General features: G+C 28.6%; 1 protein-coding gene across 4 annotated transcripts in view; it reads right to left on the bottom strand.

Moving 5' to 3' along the window:
* LOC142333613 (adenylate cyclase type 1-like) overlaps nucleotides 1–14144 on the bottom strand; it is a 338843-nt gene extending 324699 nt beyond the window's left edge. For all 4 annotated transcript variants that reach the window (XM_075380939.1, XM_075380936.1, XM_075380937.1 and 1 more), the window contains exon 1: nucleotides 13619–14144. The gene's annotated coding sequence lies outside the window, so the exon portion shown is untranslated. The remainder of the gene's footprint in view (nucleotides 1–13618) is intronic.
* Nucleotides 14145–17637: the final 3493 nt, after the last annotated feature.

The raw sequence follows: 17637 nt of genomic DNA, 5'->3' as shown, positions 1-17637 counted from the left end.
ATCCTGGAATAGTCGCTTTAATATTGGAAGGAAAGGTAGAAGGAAAAAATTGTGTAAACAGGCCACGTTTGGAATATGTAAAACAAATTGTGAGGGATGTAGGGGGTATACCGAAATGAAACGACTAGCACAAGATAGGGAATCTTGGAGACCTGCATCAAACCAGTCAAATGACTGAAGACAAAAAAAAAACTAATTTCTTAGCATAGCAATTAACATGCTTAGATACTTCTAGATTAACTGGGCTCAGGTTCAATCCTTCAATTCCTGCCAAACTACTATCATTGTATTTCATCTACATCATTTACCTCTGGAAAATATGTATGAAAACGTGCAAAATAATTGTAATAACAATAATTTTATAAATATCTTGCGCAAAATTAATTAATATAATTTTTTTTTTTAAATACACGTTGAAATAAAATTTTCTATTAAATAATACCAAACTTTCTTTCATACAAATTTTAACATTATTTCTATTTCAAAACCGAGTTCAGATTAGTTTACCGGAAAAGAAACTCTGGGTACTGAGAGAGCTTTGTTCCTCAACACGTAACTATTTAGTAGGAAAATTAATAAACATTCAAATATGTAACTAAAGAATTTGTAAAAAAAACTTATTCTACTGTGAGAAAACGTTTTGAGGTTAATATCTTACAGTGATCATAATTCCACATCTCCCTGACCAATCTTAAACAATATCAATAACCAATATTCAGAAATCATGCAATAAAATTTCATGAAGATCGGTTAATACAGTCTAAATATTCAAGTAAACCAATAATTGATGAAAAAAAAATTACATTAATTATCCCCGTGTATTACTAGCTGGCCCGTGTAGCCAGAACCTGGACCTGGACTGTAGGGCCCAAAGTACCTACCCGATGGTCGCAGAGCTCACTTCGGTTACATTCCCATCTATCCAGAGGGCTATACTCCCTGGACCCGTGCACTGTATGTTATCATGGTTGTGAGTATAATACCGATAAATATTAATTATAATGTTTAGGCTTTACAGAAACCTGAAAAAGTACAAAGCGTAGAATAATAATAACTACGATAACAAAAGTACACACACCTTTGATGAACAAAAAATTCATATCTTATTTCTTTGCCGTGGTGGCAGAAATATAATATGAAGTAAAAGATTTAATTTATTTTTTCCTTAATGAATATCTTTAATTCACAACTTCATCCATCTTGGAGGCGAAGAAATAATGAATTTTTTCAATATATTAACCTTCAACGGAGCTAGGGACTCAGTCGATGGCTTAAAACCTTCACTGGGATAACACGAATGTATCCTACAAACTTGAAAGTAATAGGACAATTAGTTCTTGCGTTATATATATATATATATATATATATATATAACACAAGAATATATATATTACACACACACATTTCTGAATAACCATGATCTGTTAGAGGGAGAGTGTACGTGATGCATGCAAAAGTTAGCCTTCAACCTATTAACACATACTCTCTTTGAATTTTGAAAATCGGATGATTGTTTGCACAAATATTATAAGAGCAGCCCATTGCACCTCCCAAAACAGCACCCCAGTAGCACCCAATTTGTTACCAGTTGATGGTGATGATAGGTCTAGCCTCCCACGAGTTGGTCAAATACTTCATCACTCTAGCTTCATACGCAATCCCAAGGGGAAGCCCATTATTGTTAAATGAATTTTTTTTTAATTTATTTAATATCTTATATTTAATGTAAATTTTATTTTATTATTTTTGTAATATTATTCATTTGATTGAATCGGTTCAAACCCGGCTTGCACAGTGATAAATACTCACAGTTCATTAATTCAATTCATTAAAGTTTGTGTTTTAACTGGCAAATCTCTTATATATATCATACATATATATAATCATTCCACCTATATATATATATACTATATACTTTTTTCTTTTGAAATAAAATATATATGTAAAAACCTTTTCAGTTATGTCCAGAAACACGGGTAAAAATTTGCTTCTAATTGATGAAGTAGTTTTTTTTTTTGTTTATGCTGAACAAAAACCCTCTTCCTCTTTATATAATAGTATAGATATAGATTATAATTTCAAGAGGTATTATTACACTGAAGGTCTTGCTTTTATGTATTTTATGAAACCAGTACCCAACACCATTTCATATTTTAAGGTGTTCTCATTATAATATTTTAAAGTTTTACCGTTAACTTTGGCCCCAGTTTCCATAAATTATAGAAGTCAAATTCCATTATGGAATCAAAATAATATTATAAGCATCATTTTTTGATGTGATATTCCTTATTTGAATCGTTTTTGTTAACGGAACAAGTTCATCTATTAAAATATTATTTGGCAAAAATTCCTGCACCAGCAAAGAAATTAATATAATTGATGACAGAAGTAACCGTATAATGTTTCAAGTTCCATCAACTACAGTTTTATTAGGAATGAATTACAGATAACAAAATAATAAAATTAAAAATTGTAATAAAGGCTTATCTTGCTAAGAAAATCCCTCATGTACTGTAGTTATCACACATAAAATAATTATATTTAAAACAAATTAACCATTTATTTAATGAAATGCTTGAAAGTAAAAGAAAAAATTATTAGTTTTAAAAAACAAACAGCGATTAGCGAGAACAATAACTTAATAATGCTAAACATAATAATAATTTTTATATAAATACGTGGCTTTAACTGCATCATTAATGTAATTCTATTTTTATATAATAACAATAATAATAATAATAATGAGAATAAAGTTGTACAAATTAAACAAAAGATAAGTAGAAAGCATAATAAGTTTATACAGTAGTACTTGACAATATTATTTTTATAAGCTACTTAAAAAAAAAAGAGAGAAAAAATTATATATTTATCAATTATTAATTAATCAATTAACATTTCCTTAATTCTAATTTTGTTTTTAACAAAACCGGTTTTTAATTATAAATATCATTATGGAAAGCACAGAATTATTTGAATAGAAAAATATGCTTTGAAAATTTAGCAAAGTTAACATTGCAAAATTATTTCCTGAATAAAATTTTCCTTTTTACACAAAGTAACTACAAATGATTCATTGAATTTTTAAAATCTGTATTTAAAAAAGTAATACATATAAAATTATGAATGATACGTGAAAACCAACAAGAACTATCCAAGTTTCACTCATACCTTCATAAATGGCTTCCATTCATCACACGATGTGCATCTATGCGGTAGAGTCCAATTCAGCCTACACAAGCGTTAACATACCTCTATTGATGGTCATAAATGCAGCTGTAATGTATTCCTGTAGCACAACCAAATTTATTGGGTGTGGTGGCACGTAAAACAGTCTTTAACATACCCCGAAAGCAAAAAGTCACAAACCGTGGAATCATGAGATCTAGGAGGGTAAAGGCACTAAGTTATTGTCTGCACAATCCAGCAGCACAGGAGTTCTTCGTTCAGGAAGCCTCGTGCTTCAGCATACCAGTGAGGAAGAGCCCCATCTTGTTGAAATATAAAATTATTGGTTCGCCTTTAAATCAAGGAAACAACCGCAACTTTTCTTTTTCTGTTTACCCTCCGTAACTATGTAAAATGTATGAACGTAAATTAAGTGTAGTCTTGTACAGTCTCAGGTCGACCGTTCCTGAGATGTGATGAGGTTAATTGAAACCTAACCCTCAAACAACACCGGTATCCACGATCTAGTATTTAAATCCGTATAAGTATCTACTTTTACTAGGATTTGAACCTTAGAACTCTTGATTTCCGATGACGAGTTCACCGCTACACCAACCCTCTGGGTAAACAACTACAACTGCATCATACCGAGGTATGAAATATACCCGTCACGGTATTTACCTCCGAGAAAAAAAATGGTCCGTACAACTTAGTTTTAGAAATTGTGTCAAAAACGTTAAGTTCTGGGAACGTTCACGTTCTACAGAATTAAATTGTTAAGTACCCCATATCCTTACGTTAAGGCGACTCACCTTTCCATTCAAATGAAATATGTCGCCTCATCACTAAACACCGGACGGTTAACGAAATCGTCATCCTCCATTACTTCCAGCACGTCATTACAAAATTTCTATCTTTTCCTGAGGTCATTTGGTCATAACTTTATACGGTAGTTTCATTAAACGAGTTCGCAAAATTTTCTACGCAGTTGGCTACGGAATATAGAGTTCACTACTAGCGCGTCGAGTTCTTTGGACTACGAAAGAAACTCTCCGACTCTCTTCACAGTTTCATCCGAAACGCTTGCGCGTCCGATGTTTCTACCCTTGCACAAACAACCGGTGCCTTTAAACTGTCGATACTTTCTTAGAATGCTTTGGTGGCCTGGTGGTTCTGTTTTAAACCATCTCCGGAATAAACGCTGCACGGTAACAACGGATAAACATTTCTTATACTCTTGACACAGAATGCTTTCCGTTGCATAAACGCCATTTTAGAAACTGAGCTTGTGTTGCTACCTATCGGCGACCCCTTTAAACGTAACCTAAAACTTTGACAGTTTCTATTTATTTTCATATATCATTCATAATTCTATGTGTACTACTATTTTAAAAACAGAATTTTAAAATCCAATGAATAATTTATAATCATCCTGTACTTCAATTTAGAAAATAAAAACTATTTTTAACTGAAATTAAAAAGGTAGGAAATACTGGCATGACTTCCCGGCTAAGCAGGTAAGTCATGAATACCAAAATAAGATTTAAGTTCTAAATTCCCAAATTTCGAATGAAAAAAAATTATGAGGGTGCGATCCTACCAAAAAATAAAAGAAATTTTTTTTTAAATATTGAAAAATAACGTATAACTTCTATTAAAGTTAGAAAAAAATATTTATCATTTTGGGGCCGGAATATAATATAGGTGATAAATGATATTTTTTAATTTTCAAAACCCTTCAAGTGCTGAAGAAAAATATAATTTTTTTTTAATAATAAAAATTAAAATTTGGTCAAAAAAAAAATATAGCTCAACCCATGTAGGTTGAGCTAAACAAATTTGCTCACATAAAGTTTTCTCTAATATCCGCAATCTAAAATAAGAAAAAGAAAATTTTCAAAAACTTTTCTGAAATTTAAGTGTAGAGTCTATAATTTTAACAAATTGTAGAAATTTCTTGACAGTTCTATATAATAATATAAACTTTCAAAAAAAGTTTGAAGAATATTTAAAACCAAAGGATAACAAGAGCAAAAACATATATTTCAATGTTAAGAGTTGGGGGTTGATTATTTGAATTTTTTTTTTTTGTTTATATATATATATATATATATATACACTAGTATTTAACAATTTACTTTAATAAAATTTTCTCTAAAATACTTCTGAAGAGAATCACACCTAACTCTTTTTGTGATTTCCACACTCCCTTAACGAATTTTAAAAAGAAATTAATATGATCAATGCCCAATATATAGAAATATTTGGACCAAAGTTGAAAAAATTGCTTTGTTCAAACCTTTTTTTTTTTTTTTTTTAATCTCCGGTAACTACCGTTCATATAATAATACTTCAGAGGAAGATATATATGTATGAGTGTAAATGAAGTGTAGTCTAGTAACAGTCTCAGTTCGACCATTCCTGAGATGTGTGGTTAATTAAAATTTAAACACCAAATAACACCGGAATCCACGATCTAGTATTCAAATCCATATAAAAATAACTGGCTTTACTAGGACTTGAACGCTGGAACTCTCGTTTTCCAAATCAGCTGATTTGGGCAGACGCGTTCACCACTAGATCAACCCGGTGGGTTGCTTGGTTCAAACCTGGAGATTAGTCAAAAGCAATGCGACGTATATATATATATATGTTTTTTTTTTGGTCTAGATCATTGATTCTCAAACCTTTTCGCCCACCGCCCACATTGTGAATTAAAAATTTCTAACGCCCACCAAGATTTTAAAAATTACTATCCGTTAAAAATAATTTGCTGTTTTTAAGATGCGCTCTTAAAAACAGCAATTGGAATTATTACTTTAAAAAGTGGCATAATCTATTTCTGAATTGACACTTACATTTTAAATTAGAGCAATTAAAACACATATTTAATCATATTTGGAAGTATTTTTATTAAAATTGCCTTCAGAAAAATTACAATTGTATCGTAGAGACATACAAAAAATGAAATTAAAGCTGAAGTCTTAAAGCTTTTAAACGATTTTAATGCAGTTTATTAAAAAAATTTCGTTTCTCTCATGCGCTCGATCAAACACGAACAAAAACTTTCAAATTTTAAAACTTTTCTGCTCACCGATTTTTTTTTTTAATTTCATGATTTTTTAAATCTGAAGTGTACTGTCAAAAAGTAGAGTATTCAAGCTTTAATGTCTTTTTATTCGTCTCTTGGTTGCAAAGTTAAAGTAGTTTGAATGCAATCATAAAATATAGGTGTCCCTTTAATTTTTTTACTAGTGTAGTAGGTATTTAATTTTAGTTTTGAAATATCAGAAAAAGATAATTTTTGCCTTTTTTTTTATTCAACCAATGCCATCGTAGACTGCCTGAATAATCCCAATCTTCTGTGGGCCTTCTACCGCCCCCCCCTGAAGGCCTCCAGCGCCCACAAGGGGGCGTTATCACCCACTTTGAAAACGGATGGTCTAGATGAACTAGTTGGACCGTAAAACATAAAGATTTGCAAAAAACCCCACTTTTGACATGATCAGCCAACTTTTCCCTTTAATATAGTTATATTTGCTGGGAAAGTAGCATTTCTTTTTACCAAAGGGCCAAACTTTGATAGCTCATCTTTTTTTTTTATTTCATAAAAGTTTTTTCAATACCCAAATTCATTAAATGGAGGATCTTTTAAAATTATCAGTTTTCAAGCCATAAAAATAATCTACTGGAAGTGAAACACATAGAAAATAAGGAAAATGGAAAAGGGACTGGAATGAAACTTTTTCTTTGAGATGTAAATATAGAGAAGAAAAAAGAAGGTAAAATGGTTTGATAAAGTTATGAATAACAAAGTAATGAACAACATTAAAAAAGAAAGAGCACTAATGAGGGAAGTACACGAACAAAAACGATACTGTTTGTAACATGTAAAGGACGTGGAATCTTAACAATTGAATTGGAAGGCTCAATAGGAGAAAGGATGAGAGAGAAAAAAAGAGGTTAAAGTTAACAAATGATGATTGGAAACTACAAGAAGATGAAGGAGAAAATTTGGGATAGAAATGGATGAAAATAGTGGTGGTGAAAGGGATTTCCTGCCAGGCAGGGTGTACCGGATGATTATGATCAAATCATTGTTTAAATCCCAAAGTATAAATTTGTAGACGTTGTAATATATTAAAAATATTAACTTATTTTTTTATATGAATGTGAAATCTTTATTAAAAAAAAGAAAAAAAACTATCCCATTTTTGTCAAACCTGACAATACAACTGTTTTCGTATAACTCAACAAAATAATAGTTTGGCTTATTCTTCTGTTGGTTACAATTTTTAATTAATTATTGGATTATTTAAAACACAATTAAACAATTTTCTTTTCGGCAACAATATTTTAATAACACTAATTAAAATTGTTACAAAAAATTTTCTGCATCTTTATTACACTTGTACATAAATATAAGATCAAATAATTTTCATTAAAGCCTTCTGATTTGCAAATTATTTTTTTATAATTAATATCTTCTAAGATTTGAATGGAAGAAAGGCTCCTGGAATAGAAAGAATACCTGTGGAATTACTGTGCAGTGCAGGTGAGGAAGCGATTGATAGATTATACAAACTGGTGTGTAATATTTATGAAAAAGGCGAAGTTCCGTCAGAGTTCAAAAAAACTGTTATTGTCATAATACCAAAGAAAGCAGGAGCAGATAAATGTGAAGAATACAGTACAATTAGCTTAACTAGTCATGCATCAAAAATCTTAACTAGAATTCTATACAGAAGAATTGAGAGGAGAGTGGAAGAAGTGTTAGAAGACAGATTTGGTTTCAGGAAAAGTATAAGGACAAGGGAACCAATTTTAGGTTTCAGATTAATAGTAGAAGGAAGATTAAAGAAAAACAAACCGACATACTTGGCATTTATAGACCTAGAAAAGGCATTCGATAACGTAGACTGGAATAAAATTTTCAGCATTTAAAAAAAATTAGGGTTCAAATACAGAGATAGAAGAACTATTGCTAACATTTACAGAAACCAAACAGCAACAGTAACAATTGAAGAACATAAGAAAGAAGCCGTAATAAGAAAGGGAGTCCGACAAGGATGTTCCCTATCCCCGTTACTTCTTAATCTTTACATAGAACTAGCGGTTAATGATGTTAAAGAACAATTTAGATTCGGAGTAACAGTACAAGGTGAAAAGTTAAAGATGCTACAATTTGCTGATGATATAGTAATTCTAGCCGAGAATAAAAAGGATTTAGAAGAAACAATGAATGGCACGCATGAAGTCCTGCGCAACAACTACAGCATGAAAATAAACAAGAACAAAATGATAGTAATGAAATGTAGTAGAAAAGATTATGTAGGTAGAAGAATTTTGTTATTTCGCAAGTAGAATTACAAAAGATGGACGAAGCAGTAGCGATATAAAATGCCGAATAGCACAGGCAAAACGAGCCTTCAGTCAAAAATATAATTTGTTTACATCAAAAATTAATTTAAATGTCAGGAAAGCATTTCTGAAAGTATATATTTGGAGCGTCGCTTTATATGGATTTGAAACTTGGATGATCGGAGTACCCGAGAAGAAAAGATTAGAAGCTTTTGAAACGTGGTGCTATAGAAGAATATTAAAAATCAGACGGGTGGATAAACTGACAAATGAAGAGGTGTTGCGGTAAATAGATGAAGAAGCATTTGAAAAAATATAGCTAAAAAAAGAGACAGACTTACAGGCCACATATTAAGGCATCCTGGAATAGTCGCTTTAATATTGGAGGGACAGGTAAAAGGAAAAAATTTTGTAGGCAGGCAACGTTTGGAATATGTAAACAAATTGTTAGGGATGTAGGAGGTATATACTGAAATAAAATGAAACGACTAGCACTAGATAGGGAATCTTGAAGAGCTGCATCAAAGAGGTTGCATCAAACCAGTCAAATGACTGAAGACAAAAAAAAAAAATTAGTATCTTCATGTATTTATTTTCAGAGATATTATTTTGTGTCTATATTTTGTAAAATATTTAACATCGATTCTAATCACAACTATTTTTTATTTTATAATTATATATTTTGTGATGGTAATCTTATCAAAGTTTTATCATGGTTTCTCTTGATGCATCCAGACAAATGCTGGAACAGTTCCTTTTTTCTTATCTGTAGAGTAATATATCTACTCATTCCTAATGTGATCTATAAATTATTATTATATGTATTATTATACATTGAATAAAAATAAATTTATTTGTTATATATTTTTATATCGTTATTGGTTGATATTAAAATAATATTTAAATAGCATAATGATATATTTCTAAAGAACTAGTCTGTAAAATTATGGTTACAAAAATAAATGTACTTCCACTTTTAAAAAACTCTTTCATTCTCAATGAAATTTTTGTTTCTTGTACGCAGCTTTTTTTTTAAATGATCGTAACTTTTTTTCACACATTATAGTTAAAAATAAAACTAAAAAAAATATATGAAAAATATTTCAAGAAAATTGTATTAAAAATAATACTTTTTCAATAATTATTTTAATTTTAACTTTTTGAACTAAATTAAGATAATCTGTTTGATGGCGACATGTAAAAATTTATTAATATTTTTCCATTTAAAATTTTCAACTTGATTTTATTATTTTTCCTAGGTTAATCTAATTATATGTAATTTTTTAAACAGAACATACTACTTGCATAAAATAATAATAATTAGCTCAAATGACTCCCACCCTCCTTCTGAGCAGATGTAGTTTATAAAATATATCTTTTCCCAAAAAAAGAGATACAACAATTTATGCTTTCCAAAATTTCATAACTATTTATAAACTCAAGATGTATCTAAACCATTTAAATTTAATGGATATATGAAGAGTTGTAATGTTCATTAAAGTCAGTGTACATAGTTATTACTGAAAATGTTGCGAAAAATAAATAAATAAAAAGAATAAAAGAAAATCACCCTGCTCTTTAGTTTCGTTGGTAAACCTGACATAAAATATTCGTTATTGTTAGTAATGAATATGACATTTTACGAGCGACTTGTGCCTGATGCCCAGTTACCTACGACTTTCAGGTTACATCATAATACAATTTATTCGAGAACTGAAAACAGTAATTTTTCTGAACATAATAATTAGAACACAGTTGAATGTACTTAGATAAAAATCTAAAAATGACATTTGATAGATGGATGTTTATATAAATCCATAACACAAAGCCCCACCCATAAAAATCTATGAGCCATCACATTTCATAGTCGTATTTTATATATCTTTTTTCCCCTAAATATGATATATTACTCAATTCAGAGGGAAACTCTTGAGTTGATTATCAACTTTTTTTTAATCTCCATTTCCTTATCCTTCATATCACATACCTTCAATAGATATCATAAAAAATAAATAAACTATTACTTTGTGGCCATCTGAGCACTTTCTATACCCAGTAGGGCGGCTGTTTTTTAAACAGTGATTAGAAATGCTGCCTGTAACACTGAAAACAGGCAGCATTACTTGAATATAAGGTAACACTGCGTTACCTTATTAAGGGAGTATTAATAAGGTATTTAGCATTGTGGCATTTCATCCTTGAACAAGGATGAAATGGTGATGAATGAATAAATTTATAAAAGGATTTTTGAATAATTTTAGAATACAATGAAGATATCTCTCAAAACTGAAAATAATACCGCAATAATAATGATTATACAACGATAGACAATAAAAATAGAACAGAAGTAAAAACAACAACTAGTAATCTACCAATCTATATGATGTTTTTATTTACATTTCTGTAAAAAGCACCAGAATGTTATTATCCGGTGTTTTATAAACATCAATCGGTGTTCAGTTGTTAGTTCTGGATTAAATTTAGTACAAAATAACTGCTGTACTAACAGCTTGTAATCTTTATCACGTTATTAACAGCAAAGTTTATAAAATTTATTTTCTAAAATTTTTATTTCATATAAAAGTAAATACTTAATATCAATTTAATAACATAATTTTCAATTATTTTTTTCTTTCTAATTTCAAGGAAAAAAAATTTAGATATCTAAAAAAAATTTGTAATTAGATTTCAAATACAGAAAAATGTTACATTTTGAGGCTTAAAAAAAAAATATATATATATATAAAATCTAAACTGACTAATATCTAGGGGCAAATTTTAAGTGTGATTTTCAGAATTATTATTTTTATTATATTTTGTTTCTCATACTGTAATTAAATCATTAAAAACAATAGTAAATTACCGTAAATTTCAGTTTATAAAACCAAGATTCTAAAGAAAAAAAATATGTATAATTTAAATGTTGTAAATAATTAACATTAATTTATTAAAATATAAATTAATATTTTATACAAAGCAAAAGAGTAGCGACAACTAAAAATAATTTAATTAGTAATATCTGTATGGTAAATATTCTATGTTTAAGATTATTTCATATTCATTTCAATATTTATAATTGATTTTTAATATAATATGAAATAATTTTTAAAGCTGCTTAATCAGTTTTCATATATATAATTAGTTTTTGGTGAATTTCTCTTTCAAGCCAAATTTTGGCACCTTTTTATTATCAAAATAATAAAAATTTTCAATTAAATGAAAAATCATATTTCATTTGTTTTACTTATGAATATTAAGCACAAACCATTAAATAAAATTATAAATAATTAAAATTAAATACCAACATCAACAAGTAAAACCACAATCAGGATGATAAAGTTGAAGTTTTTGGGAATGAATGTTGTCTACCTGTGGAATTTTATCAGTAAAAATCACAGTAATAATTTGAATTTGACTTCGGCAAAGCTCTTAAAAATTCCTTAGTTTTCTTTAGGTATAAGGTGTGATTTAAAATAAGATATAAGGAAAAAATAAACCGGTTCCCGAAATAATAATTAGCCTAAAACATAGCTTATGAATTCACTTTTAAATCTAATTTTCAAAACTTCAATGTGAAAATTTTTCATTTACACCCTCAAAAAAAATGTTATACAAACAATTTGCACCACAGATCTAAAGGGGAAAAATCGCACTTTTAAATCTAATTTTCAAAATGTCAATTGTGAAAATCTTTTATTTACACCCTCAAAAAAAATGTTATACAAGCATTTTGCACCACAAATGAAAAAGGGAAAAAACGAATTTTTAATTCTAATTTTCAAAATATCAATTATGAAAATTTTTCATTTACACCCTCAAAAAAAAATGTTATACAAACAATTTGCACCACAGATCTAAACGGGAAAAATCGCACTTTTAAATCTAATTTTCAAAATGTCAATTGTGAAAATCTTTTATTTACACCCTCAAAAAAAATGTTATACAAGCATTTTGCACCACAAATGAAAAAGGGAAAAAACGAATTTTTAATTCTAATTTTCAAAATATCAATTATGAAAATTTTTCATTTACACCCTCAAAAAAAATGTTATACAAACAGTTTGCACCAAAGATCTAAAAGCAAAAAAACACACTTCAAAACTGTAATTACAATGAAACCAGATTTTTAATAACTTTAAAAATTAATAAAAGGTTTTAAATTTAAATATTAACGGGTTAAAAATATATATAAAGAAACACTTAAGACCAATTTTAAAGCTATTCAATAAATTTATTAACTGTTTATATTACGATGAAAATCTATACTATAATTTTGTTGCTAAACCGAATTAATTAACAGATACAAAACATTAAAAAGTAAACTTGAAAACGCCTTTCTTTACATTACATTACCCCTTCTCAATAGGTGTTAAATTCTTATAACCTGTTATTTGGAAGCTATCCATAAATAAAAAGGAACTAACAATCTATTAAACAAACAAATTTTCAATACGATTACTTAATATCTTATTTATAATTAAACTTTAAAATCGTAATTTATTTTATTGATTACATTAATTACCAATTAGAAAATAATAGATATTGATACTAATATGAAAAATGCATAATAAATAATATATAAAATAATAACGAAATTATCATGCTTAATAATTACAAAAGTCGGTTTATTTTACCTGAAAGGGATATATACAAAAACAACGCTAACGGAAACATAGATAAGTAATTTATAATTTTGTACGAGTACATTCAAATAGACTTAGTCGTCAAAACAAAAAAAAAATCTGTCTTATAGTTATCAAATTTTAACGCAATTATACAACCGAAAACAACTCGTATACAATTTTTATTATTCACACAGCAGGGGTCAATCACCTAACACATACAGATCTATACAGTTTTCAGTTATAGAAAAACATTAACTAGAACATCCATTAAACATAGTAATTAAAAAAATATATAACGTTTATATCAACTACGATTTTTTTTTTAATAAATACTTTAATTTAAATAAAATATGCAAAAATTTTAATGAACTTCAAATCGCAGAGATAAACTAATAATTTATGAATTTATACGCAACGCTATCATTGTCGAATGAGAAACATGTTTAAATAGTTATAAAAAAACTTACCCGAGATATTAAACTGTATTATGTACTTCTTGAATATTTAAAACCGTTAATTATAAATAAATATATATGTACTTTTTTTTACACCAACACTCACTGATATTTTTATCCACTTTTTTAAACACTACCCTGTCGTTAGAATTTATTTCTAATAAAATTTAACGATGTACAATAAAAATTTTTACACTAAGGAATAGATCACCGGTATTAATGAAAATAATATCAACACAGATAACATAAAATTATATCTTATACATATATATATATATATATTACTAATAAAGCACCCGTATACTTTACAACAATGAAACGATACACAACTGTCTCGTATTATTTAATAACTTTTTAATAAAATATACAATGATTATCGTTGAATCATCTGTTCGACATTAATTGATGTATCATTAAGTATGATTATCAATAATTAAGACCAGTCATAAATCATTACAAACAAAAACGATTTACAAAAACATACCGAGTACACCACAAAAATACTTCAGCCATTATGTATCTCTCCAGACTTCCAGGTTAGCCAACATTTTAAAATCGAGTGAATAATCCCACTCCTACGTGTATTTCTATTGATTAAGGAGAGATAGCAGCACATATCAGTTTTATATTCCGCTGCAGTTTTATCCGCAAAAATTAAAACTAGAAGGATAATAAGTTAAAAACAATATTTTATTACAATTTTTATTTCCTATTAATGTAATATACTTTTCATACATGCTTTTAACAATTATTATAAAACACTGTGTACAATAATTTAAGATTTTTTTTTTAATATAATTTTTCTTCTAATTACTAATACAATTATTAATTTAAAAATATACGGAAACAATAAAATATTAATAACAAGAGATCAAACAGAATAGTAATTAGAAAACATAATATCATTTATTTAGCACCAAAAATTAAATACAATAATGAAAAATGGTAAAGAATAAGTATTTCATATCTAATTGTAATAACCAAAATTATTTTGTTTTATATTATAATACGACTTAAAATTATTGAATTAAATGCATACTTTAAATACTATTCACATTATTGCAACGTATTTTTATATAAAATGATAAAAAGAAAAGTACACCTTCCTTTAATAATATATTTATATTATACTTTATCAAAACTGAAAAAAAAATGTAAAAATGTGAATTAATAAAGAAAAAACAAAATTAAATTATTAAAATACCCAAAATAGCAGTTTAATAGAATTTTGATTATTTTAAATACCTTTTATGCTAAACATGACGAGCAATTAATTTTTACATGAATATACTGCGACACTAAACCAAAATAATACAAAAAAAATAAATTACAGGACATTAGAGAATGGTAAACTCGGTTAGAAATTAGTGGATAAAATTGTTATTGAATAGTACACAACATAATTTTAAATAAAAGAACACAATTCAATTGAGTAATTCCATAAAAATTAAATAAATTTACTTTTATGTCTTGTGTGAATGCTATATGATACAATGTAATAAAAAATTAAACCTTTTGTATATCAGGTGTTACATAAAAACCAAACTAGGGGCAATGTGGAAAACCTAGACCGCAAAATAAATTCTAAAAATATAATCTAAGATTACAAAATTAATAATCAAAATGAAAACTATGGTAAAGGAGGTAATATTAAATAAATAACTTTATAACAACTTTTGAAGAACATTAGAAAGAAGCCGTAATAAGAAAGAGAGTCCGACAAGAATGTTCCCTATCCCTTTTACTTTTTAATCTTTATATAGAACTATCGGTTAATGATTAAAGAACAATTTTGATTTGGAGTAACAGTACAAGGTGAAAAGATAAAGATGCTATGATTTGCTGATGATATAGTAATTCTAGCCGAGAGTAAAATGGATTTAGAAGGAACAATGAATGGCATGGATGAAGTCCTACGCAAGAAATACCTCATGAAAATAAACAAGAACAAAACGATAGTAATGAAATGTAGTAGAAATAACAAAGATGGACCACTGACTGTGAAAATAGGAGGAGAAAAGATTATGGAGGTAGAAGAATTTTGTTATTTGGGAAGTAGAATTACTAAAGATGGACAAAGCAGGAGCAATATAAAGTGCCGAATCGCACAGGCGAAAACGAGCCTTCAGTCAGAAATATAATTTGTTTACATCAAAAATTATTTTAAATGTCAGGAAAATATTTTTGAAAGTATATGTTTGGGGTGTCGCTTTATATGGAAGTGAAACTTGGACGATCGGAGTACCTGAGAAGAAAAGATTAGAAGCTTTTGAAATGCGGTGCTATAGAAGAATGTTAAAAATCAGACGGGTGGATAAAGTGACAAATGAAGAGGTGTTGCGGCATATATAAAAAATATATCACCACAGAAGCTTTGAAGAAGTTTGTACATGGAAATATGAAAATGGAATTTTATAGCGTGTGAAAAATGCCATGCTTTATCAGGATTCTAATGTAGGACTCCTTCCCAAATAAATGGCCGCGACACTAATACATCATCATAGAATATTTTCCCTTAAAATTAATCAATGATTCAAATGCCTCAAGTAAACTTCAGGAAGACCATTTTGATATAAAATCATTCTGGAAAATTAATCAATTAGAGGAATAATAACTAAAAAATTATTACAAGTTATTGCGCAAAAGTTACACTAGACATTATATTTTAACATATACGAGGTGGGATCAAAAATATAACAACTTTTTAATTCTACGTGCAACGTCTTTTCAACTGCGTTCATCATTTTTCTCATGTGATGGCAACACTACCTACATAAAATTTTCAGCCATATTAGAAGCTTAGTTCAAATTTTGCAACCAAGAAATTGGATGTATTTTATAAAAATGACAATTTTGTACTTTATTTGAAAATGACAGAATAAAGGATTTGCATAAAATTTTAATTATAAATGGAAAAAAGTGCAGTGAAGTGGTGAAGATAGCGGTTTTGGCAAGGGGAGTCAAGTTTGAGATTTTGTGAAGTGTGGTCGCTGATTTTTAGCTCTGCGTTTATAGTTATTTTTGATTGGTTTTTCAGTAGTTTTTTTTGGATCAGACATTACAGATTTGTAGACGTATATTTACTAGACAAGTGTTAAAAATTTGAAGAGTTTGGTCGATGGAACAAAAAGTAATTACAATTTTTCGGAAGTGTTTCATTTTCTCCATAAGAGACAATGTATTAAAGTGCAACATAACCTAGTATATTAGTTAAAATTTTTCCAAGTTAATTGTTGTGTTAAGAGAGGACAGTGACATCATTTGTTTACTAGCAGAGTTGGACTTAGAAAAATTTTTAATGGTGAGTAGAGAAAAAATATTCTAAGTATTTAATAGTGAGTTATAAGGTGGAATTTCATTTCTTCTGTAATTCCTGAACCCTTTAGGAACATCAGTAACTGATTCGCCGTCTTAGACGTGATATTATGTAAAGACTATGTGGCGGTGACTCTCACCTCGTGTATACTTATAAGTGGCTACTTTCCCCTAACAGTAGTGAAGAAAGGTTTGATGAATACATATTGGAGATGGAAGAGGTAATTCAGATGTTGGGGAGAGTTTTGACAACTGGCAACCAAAAGAGACAATTAAGGCAATTTTTTATGCACTAAGAGATGGCATCTATGATATCTGCAGGAACATGAAATTTCTTGATGTGTTCAACAACCTAATATACAGTGTTTTTTAAAGATTGGTTCAGGTAACCTGTGGTAGCCTAAACTTCAACTGGGAGAACGGCATACCATTAGGTTGGAGGTGGATGGTCCTACTGGACACACTGTTGAACCTGGGCTCTTTTACAGTGTTACAAACCACCACAAACAAGTTTACTGGTAAGAAGTTCAATATTTCTCATCTAAAAGCACATGGCGATGAATCTTTTGCACCCCTGACATAGAACAGGTACCCATACTGATACACCTATATACCAAAGTGGGATACGATGTTCATCCAGAGAAAACTTATGTCAGTCGGGGAAGAGGAGAGTTCTTAAGATGTAGCTATGAAGTGGATCATAACTGGATACAGAG

This window comes from Lycorma delicatula, chromosome 13 (assembly GCF_047948215.1).
Source record: "Lycorma delicatula isolate Av1 chromosome 13, ASM4794821v1, whole genome shotgun sequence".
In the NCBI taxonomy this organism is placed as follows: domain Eukaryota; kingdom Metazoa; phylum Arthropoda; class Insecta; order Hemiptera; family Fulgoridae; genus Lycorma; species Lycorma delicatula.
This window is presented reverse-complemented; position numbering and strand designations above follow the sequence as displayed.